Below are 13707 nucleotides of genomic sequence, written 5' to 3' on the forward strand. Positions count from 1 at the left end.
AAAGCAGAATCTTACTTGGAAATAATTTTAGTAGAAACTTTTATGTATTTATTTCTCAGTAGGAGGTGGGGTTGCAGAGAGGGAGGGGCATTGTCAGAGATAACAATATTTCTAACTATGAATATATACATAATTTTTTCATGCCAGAAGATAACTCTATTTCCTGAGTAAAAAAGCACTGACCTAAATTAATCTGTAATATTTTTAAAATTGTATTTCTTTCATTTATCTACGTATCCTAGTGATTTCTTAGATACTCTTAGACACAGTAAATAGTCCCTAACTAAAACCTTAGTTTTAGTGAGGAATAGAATAAAAGGAGAATGATTTCTTTGTTTTCTGAAAGATGCCATTATATTAATATATCTGTCATCTAATGTGCTTTCTGGATGATTTCATTTATTTGCTTCCTAGAGAATATATGATAACAGTCTAGGTGTGTTTGATTTTTTTTTAATATCCTAAAATATTTCATGTTTAATTTTTCATTTAGCATTATGACTCATGAACCCAAAGAGGACAATCCTTATATCTACCTGTCTTTTAACTGGGATGGCTTCCTGGGAACAGCTAAACCTGAAGCAAACTATGGGGGCAAGTATTCCTTGGCAATGCACATGAAGGCACTTTTTGTGTGTATCATGTATTTCGTTTTCTATATATAATTATTATCACAATTCATATAAAAGTATTATAATGAATACTAAGGCTTTGCTATAGCAAAATTATATGACAGAATCAGTTAAGATAAAGATACAGAAAGTTTAGCTTATAAGACTGTCACCATTATTTCATTTTGTAAAATGGGATTAGGAAATATGAGTCCAAGGTATAGTATATGTAAAACTTCATATGAATTAATATGCTATATATATAGCTTAAATTTGCAATATTTAGAAAGGAGATTTGGGATCAAAGGAAGACTGGTTAAATTTCATAAGACTAACTCAGAGGTCAGATTGATATTATGATAATCATTAAATTATCAAAGTGCTGCACTCAATATGCCAGCAAGTTTGGAAAACTCAGCAGTAGCCACAGGATTGGAAAAGGTCAGTTTTCACTCCAATCCCAAAGAAAGGCAATGCCAAAGAATGTTCAAAACTACTGCACAATTGCACTCATCTCACACGCTAGTAAAGTAATGCTCAAAATTCTCCAAGCCAGACTTCAGCAATACATGAACCGTGAACTTCCAGATGTTCAAGCTGGTTTTAGAAAAGGCAGAGGAACCAGAGCTCAAATTGCCAACATCCTCTGGATCATCAAAAAAGCAAGAGAGTTCCAGAAAAACATCTATTTCTGCTTTATTGACTATGCCAAAGCCTTTGACTGTGTGGATCACAATAAACTGCGGAAATTTCTGAAAGAGATGGGAATACCAGACCACCTGACCTGCCTCTTGAGAAAATTATATGCAGGTCAGGAAGTAACAGTTAGAACTGGACATGGAAGACCAGGTAACCTATATGCAGGTCAGGAAGCAACAGTTAGAAATGGACATGGAACAACAGACTGGTTCCAAATAGGAAAAGGAGTATGCCAAGGCTGTATATTGTCGCCTTGCTTATTTAACTTATATGCAGAGTACATCATGAGAAATGCTGGGCTGGAAGAAGCACAAGCTGGATCAAGATTGCCAGGAGAAATATCAGTAACCTCAGATATGCAGATGACATCACCCTTATGGCAGAAAGTAAAGAGGAACTAAAAAGCCTCTTGAAGAAAGTGAAAGTGGACAGTGAAAAAGTTGGTTTAAAGCTCAATATTCAGAAAACGAAGATCATGGCATCTGGTCCCATCACTTCATGGGAAATAGATGGGGAAACAGTGGAAACAGTGTCAGACTTTATTTTTTGGGGCTCCAAAATCACTGCAGATGGTAACTGCAGCCAAGAAATTAAAAGGCGCTTACTCCTTAGAAGAAAAGTTATGACCAACCTAGATAGCATATTGAAAAGCAGAGACATTACTTTGCCAACAAAGGTCCGTCTAGTCAAGGCTATGGTTTTTCCATTGATCATGTATGGATGTGAGAGTTAGACTGTGAAGAAAGCTGAGAGCCGAAGAATTGATGCTTTTGAACTGTGGTGTTGGAGAAGACTCTTGAGAGTTCCCTGGACTGCAAGGAGATCCAACCAGTCCATTCTGAAGGAGATCAGCCCTGGGATTTCTTTGGAAGGAATGATGCTGATGCTGAATCTCCAGTACTTTGGCCACCTCATGCGAAGAGTTGACTCATTGGAAAAGACTCTGATGCTGGGAGGGATTTGGGGGAGGAGGAGAAGGGGACAACAGAGGATGAGATGGCTGGATGGCATCACTGACTTGATGGACGTGAGTCTGAGTGAACTCCGGGAGTTGGTGATGGACAGGGAGGCCTGGCATGCTGCAATTCATGCCGTCACAAAGAGTCAGACAAGACTGAGTGACTGAACTGAACTGAACAAGACAACTGCTATTTGTGTTTAAGTGTACATAATACATTAAATAGCACATTGCTCAAGCTACTGCTGAATACTAGCTAACTGCTGATCTCTAGTTACATGTTAACAACTAATATGAGGTGCAAACTGTTTCTTTGTATGTGTTTAAAACCAGAAATCAAAAAAGATGAAACATTATCACCTGAAAGTTATCTTTATGAATGTTCTTGACAAATGCAATGAATCATATAAAACTGAAACTAATACATCAAAAATGAATATCTAATGTTTGTTGACATATTGAAGTGTTGCTTTTTGTGGGGGGAAGGTCATTTTTAGTTTAATAACCACTGACAAAATGACCTCCCCCAAGAAACCCACAATGGGGAGAGTGATATCACCAAGATGGCAACATATGTCATTCTTGACTTCACTCCTCCTCGGAAGAAGAGCTAACATCTATTTAAGAATATGGCACAACTGAGAGAATTCTAGAAATAGGGGTGAGATTAGAGCATCCCCTGCACCAGAGAGACCAAGAGATACTGCATTAGAAGGATAAGAGGATCTGCTCCACATTGACTGCATTGTCCTTCCTATTGCCAGTATAGCACCACTCAGAGAGGTCTCTGTTTCCTCCAGTGGAAAAGGAGAGCCAGTGGGTCAACAAACCTCCTAAGCTTCATGGGTTGCTTTGTGAGAGCCCCTACTCTGGTATCACCACATGGGGATTTCAGGGGGACTTGCAGGGTTCAACCACTGGGAATCTGACTGTTATGGAGTGGAGGGAAGGGGCTTTCAACAAGGATCTTGGCAGACCAATTTCATAGCTGCAGTGCCCAAGTAGAAATCCTAATTAAATGGCTTTGCTCATTTGCAGAACCGAATCAGTGGTGCACTTTGACCAGGCTTAAGTGAACTGCTCAGCAGTTCTCATCAGGATGTGGATATGCCTGATTTGGGTACTCAGATGAGGAGTATTTCTGGCCATAAAGCCTGGGCCAAGGAGTCTGAGGCAAGGAGCTGAGTCCACTGAGATCCATCCACTGGGGAGAGTGTCCCCCAACCCCATATGATCAGAGAGGCTGATGAGAGCACCTGGAAGCTGTGTAGCCTAGCAATACTCCAGCTGAGAGACATGCAGAGCTGACTGCTCCCAGAGTAAAGCCAGTGGGCTTGGAGGGTTTCCTTGCTAAGCCCAGGCTGGGAGATTAACTCATAGCCAGGGCTGAGGGTAACTCCCAGCCCCTCCAGTCCAGAAAGCCTGCTTGGAAAAAATGGGCACTGCCTACAGTGACTCTTCAGTGTCCCACTCAGGCAAGTGACCTGAAACATAGCCCAACCTACTATGGATCCAGAGCTTCATCTGACCAGAAAAGCTGGCAAGAACACCTAGAAACTGTGTAATCAGCAATGCTTGGACCAAGAGGTGGGCTTGCCCAGTCAAGGGAACTGAGACATATCCCCACCTACTGTGAAGAGTATCTCCCACCTCATCTGATCAGAAAGGCTAGCAAGAATATCTGGAAGTTGTGCAGCCCAGCAACACTCAAGGCAAGAAGCAGGCAGGCAGAGCTGATAGTTTGCACAGCAAAGCCAATGAACCTGTTTGGCCAGAGAACTTGGAGTATGGGTTGGCTTAAGACAACAAACAAAGAGCTTTACTACCTTTAGAACTGCATCTGTCACTGCACCCAAGCAGGGAAACTAATTCATGGCCCTGCTCATTGCTGAATATAGCCTCTTATCTTGCCTGAGCAGGGAACCTAACCAGAGCACACAGGAAACTGCATAGGCCACCCAACACCCCTGATTAGAGTGGCACTTGAACAGAGAGCACAACCCATATCTTTCCCTATTTTCAGAAAAAACAAAAACAAACAAACAAAAAAAACTGGTGTTCTCACCTGACCAAGGAATTCAGTGCACACTATTGCCTGATTTGGGGTCCCAAACAATAAAGCGATACAGGCACTTGATACCCTACCAGGGAGGAAAACTAATTCATGTGTCCATCTACTATAGAATATAGTACCCAGTCTCAGTCATCTAGTAAGCCTGACCAGAGAATCCAGGAAAGTACAGCACCATCTAACAGCCTTACTTATGTAAAGAACCAAGCTAACAGTGCTATCTGCATGTTCTCAGTCAGTGGCACACCTCCCCATCCCCAAACTCAGAGCTTGAATACTTGCCTCCCTCCACCCTCAACATAATAGCAGACCCCACTTGCCTAAGGACATTACCAACAGATATGCCTAGAAACCCAAACTGAGTTGACTGGTGAAGATCCACCTCTGCCTAAATGTGCACTAAATGTGCCTCAGTGTGCAGATACCAATATAAGAAATCAAGGATAACAAAAAAACAAATAAATATAACATCAACAAGGGAAACTAATAAAGCTCCAAGAACTGACCCTAACAAAATGGAAATCTGCAAATTGTCACACAAAGAATGAAGAACAATCCTCTTAAGGAAATCTAGCAAAATAAAAGAACACAACATAGACAACTAAATAGGATTAGGAAAACTGCTTTTGTGGATGGATGGATGGAGGTCAGGCCTGCAGCCAGAGGAAGATGTTGTTCTGTGGAAAGGCTGCTCCACAAGAAAGTGAGGAAAGTGAAGTCGTGTCTGACTCTTTGCGACCCCTGGACTGTAGCCCTACCAGGCTCTTCAGTCCATGGGATTTTCCAGGCAAGAGTACTGGAGTGGGTTGCATTTTCCTTCTCCAGGAGATCTTCCCAACCCAGGGATTGAACCTGGGTCTCCCGCATTGTAGGCAGATGCTTTACCATCTGAGCCACCAGGGAAGTCCACAGGAGGACACCTAGATATCAGAAAAAGCTAGAGCTGAAAAGTACCCTGCAGGTCATCTAGTCTAACCCTTTCATTTTACAGTGAGAAGCCTAAAATTCTAGGAGGAATAGGGCTGTCCAGGATTTAATTATTGGCAGAGCAGGGAAATTCCAGGTTTCTTAAGTCTTGCTTGACTTTTTTCTATCATTAACTTTGGTGAGTGCAAGGCTATCTTGGGGAAGACAAGCAGCTCTGCCCATGTTATATAGCATATATCCAAAGCATATGCATAGATATATTCAAGTGTTGTAATTGTTATAAGACCTTAATACTTTGGCCACCTGATGAGAAGAGCTGACTCATTGGAAAAGACCCTGTTGCTGGGAAAAAGTTGAGGGAAATAGGAGAAGAGGGCAACAAAGGATGAGATGGTTGGATGGCACCACTAACTCAGTGGACATGAGTTGAGCAAACTCCAGGAACTTCCAACTCTGTCTACAACTTAAATAGTACTGTTTTTTCAGGGTTCCATCTTTCCGGTAAATTTCAAATCTAATTTCAACTCATAAAATTCTCTCTAGATCTAGACCAGTGATTCTAATACTCTATAGGATATTTGTACACTTATATTTCTAGCAGACTCCTTAAAGACCTATGATATTTTCTCTACACTCCACCCTACTCCTCTCCTATATTCTGTATTATAGTGAATGGTGCCACTGACCCAATCATCTAAGACTGGAGTCTGTGAACACAAGGAAGTTCTTTTCTCTCCTTTACTGCTCCCTTTAAGTCTAATCATGCATGAAGTAGTATGTTTTTCTTTTTTCCCTTAAATCTAGGGTGACCAACTCACTACAGTTTGCTTGGGAAGGTCTTGGTTTTAAAAGTGAAAGGCCCACATTCCTGGAACCCCTTCAGTTCTGGGACAACTCATTCCCTCTGTCACTGACTTACTTCAGGTCTTCAGCATGTCTCTTCTAAATTGTTGGTGGTGATTTAGTCACTATATCCAACTCTTGTGACCCCATGGACTGTAGCCCACCAGGCTCCTCTGTCCATGGGATTTCCCAGGCAAGAATACTCCAGGGAATCTTCCTGACTCAGGGATCAAACCTACATCTCCTGCTTGGCAGGCAGATTCTTTACCACTGAGCCACCTCTTCTAAATTATGGCCAGCTAATTCCTTTGCCACCTCTGTCTCTATTTCAGGTTTACCTGTCACACTGCTGCCTAAGTTATCATCTTAAAACCAAATATGATCTTATTGTAATCTAGCTTAAAAGACCATGCTTGATCCTCATACAAATAGGTCAAAGTTCCTCAAGTAAGCATTATATGAGGGATTTTATCCCCCCTCATCTCTCCAACTCTCTATCTCCATCTCTTGCTGATCTTAGTCTTCCACTCTATGTTCCAGCCATACCAAATGTATGGTTTCCCAAGTACATGGTTCCCAAGCAATTATGGTTTCTATGTCTGCAAAACTCCCAGTCATCCTAGTATATACTTTGGGTATCACATTCATGAAGCCTTTCCCAAACCTTTAAGCAGAGGTAGTGCTCTATTCTCTGCCTTCCCAACAGTACTATTAATGTCTTCATTCTTATACTAAGGTATCATGTTATAAATATTTGTCTTCCTTTCTATAGTATATGTGTCTTCCACTTGATTTTTAATTCATCCAGATCAGCAACCATCACTTATTCATTATTGTATTCTGAGTGCCAAGCAGAATGCTTGCTACAGAGTGATGGTCAACATGTGTGTATGTGTGTGTTTTTATCTTTGAACCATTCTCTTAAAAATGGGGAAGGTGATTAGTATAATGGTTTCCAATAAAAATAGAGACCCCTCAAAATAAAGGCCTACATCATTCATTCCTTTCTCAGATCTGTTTTAAAATAGTATTTCTAAATGCTCATGAACATGTTTTTCAAGGTCTCTGCAATATAAAAGGGTATCTGTGAGTAGAGATTTTTAACTGTTAAAAAGTAACATTAACATGTTGAGAAAGTGAGGTTTCAGTATGACCCCTATCATAAAACAATTTTATAGCACTGACAAAAGTCTGGGTTACTATGACATAAACAATGTTGTTACATTAATAATAACATATGATTTGGAAACACTAGTGATGTAGCTTAATATTTGTCAATATGATTATACAACAAAAGTGAGATACTTCATAAAAGCAACAAATTTAATTAACAGTTATATAGTACTAACATTCATCCCTGCAAGATTAGAGTGTGGACTTTGATACTGTAATTTCAGGGGAAAAAAAAAAGAGCTGTCTGTTTTTCTTAGGTAAATTTGCTCTTGTAATATTAAATTCTTACTTTACTGTGGAGATTCTGGATTGCACTGTATCTAAACTTGTCTAGGGAAACTGTACTAAAAGTACAGTATTTAATGGTTATTTAAAGTCAGCCAACAATTCATTTGCTAAAAAATTTTGTGAGTTGTTTTAAATAATTAACTTTTTTAATGGTGATTAAACAAATTCCTAAAATGATTCAGATATTGTATGTCCAATTTTGTAGTATATGAATATATCTAAACAAGAATAGAGATTTTATTAAGTATCATTTAATTATGTTTGATATTTTTAACTTCCTTGCAGAGTTTGTCCATCCCAGGAGGTCCAAAATCAAGCTACATTCAAAGAGAGAGACAATAAATTGGACATCCAAGCTCTGAGGATTCAGAAGTCCCTTATAGGATAGGACACATGCTATAAGATGAAACCCAACTATTAAGTTTCCTGCAGAAAAAAATTATATAAAATCATCTGATCAACCTCAAAGCGTACTTGGAATATTTTTATAAAGCTATGGGTGTGAGTTTCCTATGCTATAAATTATCCTTTACCTTTCTTTCTCTTTTAATGCCATTAATTCTTATCTCTAAAATTTTTTAACTTTTCCTTCCCCCCACCCCTCTCTATGACCACAGAGCAAAACTTTCATTTTCGATTACCAACTTCATTAATTCACCAGGGATGGCAAATACTTGTTATCTCCAAAATTTAGCGTAACATTTGCTTACTGATTTATGACATGTATCTTTATAACATGCTCAGTGAAATGCACAGAAGGTTGGCTGCAAATTGCCTACAGAGAACATTGAATACGTTTTAGTTCCTAGATAAGCATATAGAATTTCATCAAAGCATGTAAAATTAATTTTATTTGAAATGTGTGGCTTGATTATAAATTAGTCTCTTAAAATAAACTGCTGCTGCTGCTGCTGCTGCTAAGTCACTTCAGTCGTGTCCAACTCTGTGCGACCCCATAGACAGCAGCCCGTTAGGCTCCTCTGTCCATGGGATTCTCCAGGCAAGAACACTGGAGTGGGTTGCCATTTCCTTCTCCAATGCATGAAAGTGAAAAGTGAAAGTGAAGTCGCTCAGTCGTGTCCGACTCTTCGGGACCCCATGGACTGCAGCCCACCAGGCTCCTCCGTCCATGGGATTTTCCAGGCAAGAGTACTGGAGTGGGGTGCCACTGAGAATTACTAAATAATTTCTGTAACTGAGTGGTGTTGAACCCAAGATCTGGGTTCTTCCTTACCCTTTTCCTTTCTTCCATTATTCCTACTTCTCTTCCTTTATCCCTCCTTTATTTATTTTTTATGAATTTTTATTGGAGTATCTTGCTTAGTTGTTCAGTCATATCCAACTCTTTATGACCCCATGGACTGTAGCCCTCTGAAATCCTCTGTCCATGGAAATTTTCAGGCAAGAAAACTGGAGTGGTTGCCATTTCCTTCTCCAAGGCAACTTCCTGACCCAGGGATCAACCCACGTTTCCTTCATTGGCAGATGTATTCTTTACTACTGAGCCACCAGGGAAGCCCTTATTATAGTTGCTTTCCAATGTTGTGTTAGTTTCTGCTGTACAGCAAAGTGAATCAGCTGTACTCATACAATACAGCCCCTCTTTTTTGGATTTCCTTCCCATTTAAGTCACCACAAAGCATTGAGTAGTTTCCTGTGCTATACAGTAGGTTTTCATTGGTTATCTATGTTATACATAGTAGCGTATACCTGTCAATCCCAATCTTCCAATCCAGCACACCCCTCCCCGTCCCTGCTTGGTATCCATACATTTGTTCCCTGTCTGTGTTTCTATTTCTGTTTTGCAAATAAGATCATCAATATCTTTTCTCTATATTTCACATATATGTGTTAATGTATGATATTTGTTTTTCTCTTTCAGACTTACTTCTCTGTATGACAGTCTGTAAGTCCATCTACATCTTTACAAATCACCCAATTTCATTCTTTTTTATGGCTGAGTAATATTCCATTGTATATATGTACCACATCTTCTTTGTCCATTCTTCTGTTGATGGATATTTAGGTTGCTTCCATGTCCTGGTTATTGTAAATAGTGTTGCAATGAACACAGGGGTGCATGTATACATTTTTTTATTTTTAAAAATTATTTATTTTCATTTTTGACTGTATTGGATCTTTGTTGCTGCATGTGGGCTTTCTCTAGTTTCGGCAAGTCAGGGGTACAATTTAGTTGCAGTGTGTGGGGTTTCTCATTGCAGAGGCTTCTCTTGTTGTGGGGCATGGGATCTAGGCACATGACCTTCAGTAGTTGCAGTTGATAGGCTTAGTTATCCCAACAATATGTGGAATCTTCCTGGACCAGGGATAGAACCTGTGTTGCCTGCACTGGCAGGCAAATTCTTAACCACTGGACCAACAGAGAAGTCCTGTATGTATTTTTGTGAATTATGTTTTTCTCTGGGTATGTGCCCGGTAGGGGGATTGCTATGTCACATGGTATTCCATTTTTAGTTTTATGAGGAACTCCTATAATGTTTTCTACTGTTGCTTTATCAATTTACATTCCCATTAACAGTGCAAGAGGGTTCCCTTTTCTCCACACCTTCTCCAGCATTTACTGTTTGTAGATTTTTTTTGATGATAGCCATTCTGACTGATGTGAAGTGGTACTTCATTGTAGTTTTGATTTGCATTTCTCTAATAATTAGTGATGTTGAGCATCTTTCCATGTGTTTATTGGCCATTTCAATGTCTCCCCTCCTTTCTTTAAAGGCACTTATTTCACACCAGTTGCGTGCTAAGCACTGCTTAGTTGCAAAGATACAAAGATGAATCTGAGATAGTCCCTGGAACTCAGATTAATAGAAAAGACAGAGACAAAAGCCACTTATTTTTATCCAACGTGATTAGTACAATGATAAAAATGTATACAAGAAAGTAGGAACCCAAAGAACAACTAACCAATAAACCATTAGGGAGAAGTGTGATAATACTGTTGAGAGTTAGCTTTATAAAGTGAGCTTGGGAGAGAGTTTTTAAGACAGAGGAAAAGCAAAAAGTGGAGAAGTGAAAACCAACATGGAGTACGCAGGAAACTTCCACATACTGCTGGTGTGTAAAAGTGACCAAGGGCATAAGAGATGAGGCTGGGGAGGTAGCCAAAAATTACATCACGGAGACTTTCATATGCCTTGTTAAGGAGTTTAGACTAAATTTTACTGGTTATGGGGATACTTTGAAGGATTTAAAATAATCATGAGTGAAAGTTGCTCAGTCATATCCGACTCTTTGCGATCCCATGGACTACACAGTTCATTAAATTCTCTAGGCCAGAATACTGGAGTGGGTAGCCTTCCTTTTCTCCAGGGGATCTTCCCAACCCAGGGATTAAACCCAGGTCTCCCACATTGCAGGAAAATTCTTTACCAGCTGAGCCACAAGGGAAGCCCTTAAATAATCAAAATCAGATTTAATGTTTAGATTGATCACTCTGATGGTTATGTGCAAGATGGATTTAAATGAGACAAGATGAGAGGCAAAACAACCAGTTAGAAGGTAGAGATGAGAAATCCTATCACTCGAGCAGTGAGAGAAAAAGATTGAGAGGAAAGGAAGTTTGAAGCAAATTCTAACAAGTAAACTAACAGGACCTGGAGGCTCATGAGATGTTACAGATGGGAGGAAGAAATTATTATGGTTGAAAAGATATTGGCAGTATTCACGGAGGTAGGTTGTTAACAGATTAACAGGCCAATGAGCAGACTGGGTGAGGGGAAAGAGAATGAAAGAGCTGGGAGGAAAGGGGCAGATTAATGCCACTGGTTTACATGACCAGACTCAACTGGGCACATTAACACTGTCCAGCCATTTGAACGCAAGACAGGTCGCTCTCAAACTCCCCACAGTGATTATTTTATGCCTTTCCTTGAACTCTGACCCACCCCCACACTCATAATCCCATTCTCAGGAAATGACCTCAACTTGTAATGTTTTTTCCAAACTTTAAACTTTCTCTCTCTCTCTCTTTTTTTTTTTTTGTATTGGGGTATAGCTGATTAACAATTTTGTAATTTAAAAAATAAATAGAAACCATGAGATTGGAACTCCCAAACCAACAAATACTCCTACATCCACCCTCTTCTTTCAAAGCATCTCACATCTCATCTAAGGGAAATAACTTTTACTCTGACAGATCCTATCCTCCCCAGCCTTTACTTGGACCTTGCTGCATTAATTATCTTCCTTTTATCCTGGGTATCTTCAATCTCTCTCTCTCTAGTGGCTCCATTTAATGAGCTTAAATACACACTAAACTTTTAAAAAAGCCATGAAAATCCATCTGTGAAAGCCATGAAAAATGTGTCTCATAGACCTCTAACCAAGGGTCCATATTACTATGTTCTGAAATCCATTCCTACATTTTGCCTGGAGACTATGCTTCCCCCACACTACCCTAGCTTATGCCAGAGACAAAGAAGAATGTTACTGTGAATTCATTTCTGAAAGTCATGGGACTACTCTGATGACTGACTTTGGCTTAAGCACTCCCTAATGGCTTCGTTGAACCTCCTTAGACTACATAGCAGTCCAAGACATTTTCTCCCAACTTTCCTCCCCTCTCTCCTTCAGTTCAGTTCAGTCGCTCAGTTGTGTCCGACTCTTTGCGACCCCATGAGTCGCAGCACGTCAGGCCTCACTGTCCAACACCAACTCCCGGAGTTCACTCAGACTCACCTCCATCGAGTCAGTGATGCCATCCAGCCATCTCATCCTCTGGCGTCCCCTTCTCCACCTGCCCCCAACCCCTCCCAGCATCAGAGTTTTTTCCAATGAGTCAACTCTTCGCATGAGGTAGCCAAAGTACTGGAGTTTCAGCTTTAACATCATTCCTTCCAAAGAAATCCCAGGGCTGATCTCCTTCAGAATGGACTGGTTGGATCTCCTTGCAGTCCAAGGGACTCTCAAGAGTCTTCTCCAACACCACAGTTCAAAAGCATCAATTTTTCGGCACTCAGCCTTCTTCACAGTCCAACTCTCACATCCATACATGACCACAGGAAAAACCATAGCCTTGACAAGATGGACCTTTGTTGGCAAAGTAATGTCTCTGCTTTCGAATATGCTATCTAGTTTGGTCATAACTTTCCTTCCAAGGAGTAAGCGTCTTTTAATTTCATGGCTGCAATCACCATCTGCAGTGATTTTGGAGCCCCAAAAAATAAAGTCTGACACTGTTTCCACTGTTTCTCCATCTATTTCCCATAAAGTGATGGGACCAGGTGCCATGATCTTCGTTTTCTGAATGTTGAGCTTCAATCCAACTTTTTCAGTCTCCTCTTGCACTTTCATCAAGAGGCTTTTGAGTTCCTCTTCACTTTCTGCCATAAGGGTGATGTCATCTGCATATCTGAGGTTATTGATATTTCTCCCGGCAATCTTGATTCCAGCTTGTGCTTCCTCCAGCCCAGCATTTCTCATGATGTACTCTGCATATAAGTTAAATAAGCAGGGTGACAATATACAACCTTGACGTACTCCTTTTCCTATTTGGAAACAGTCTGTTGTTCCATGTCCAGTTCTGACTGTTGCTTCCTGACCTGCATACAGATTTCTCAAGAGGCAGGTCAGGTGGTCTGGTATTCCCATCTCTTTCAGAATTTTCCACAGTTTATTGTGATCCACACAGTCAAAGGCTTTGGCATAGTCAATAAAGCAGAAATAGATGTTTTTCTGGGACTCTCTTGCTTTTTCCATGATCCTCCTTCACTCAGGTCATACTTTTTCAGCTTTTTCCATATTTCTCCTAGTTTTCTCTCAACACGTGTTTCCTCTAATTAAAAAAAACCAAAAAACAAAAAAACTTTGCACAGTCTAATCCCGTCTTCATGCTTGCTTCTAGGAGGGCCTACTTAAACACACTCCCTTAACAGCATTTTCCCCTGCAACTTCTCTGTTATTTCCTTCACTGTTAAGTTTCTGGAATGAGTTGTCATTACTCCCTGCCTTCATTTTTCTCTCCTTGCTCATCCCTCAGTTCACATCAATTATCATCAATACCTAGTACACATGCTAGTAAAGTAATGCTCAAAATTCTCCAAGCCAGACTTCAGCAATATGTGAATCGTGAACTTCCTGATGTTCAAGCTGGTTTTAGAAAAAGCAGAGGAACCAGA

At 40.2% G+C, this 13707-nt stretch overlaps 1 pseudogene; it reads left to right on the top strand.

Annotated features, from left to right (window-relative positions):
- The window catches only part of LOC147340727 (uncharacterized), a 49694-nt pseudogene extending 41703 nt beyond the window's left edge, over positions 1–7991 (top strand).
- Positions 7992–13707: the final 5716 nt, after the last annotated feature.

The sequence above is a fragment of the Bos grunniens genome, chromosome X (genome assembly GCF_055505025.1).
Source record: "Bos grunniens cultivar Pamir isolate PY7600 chromosome X, Bosgru_T2T1.0, whole genome shotgun sequence".
Taxonomy (NCBI): Eukaryota; Metazoa; Chordata; class Mammalia; order Artiodactyla; family Bovidae; genus Bos; species Bos grunniens.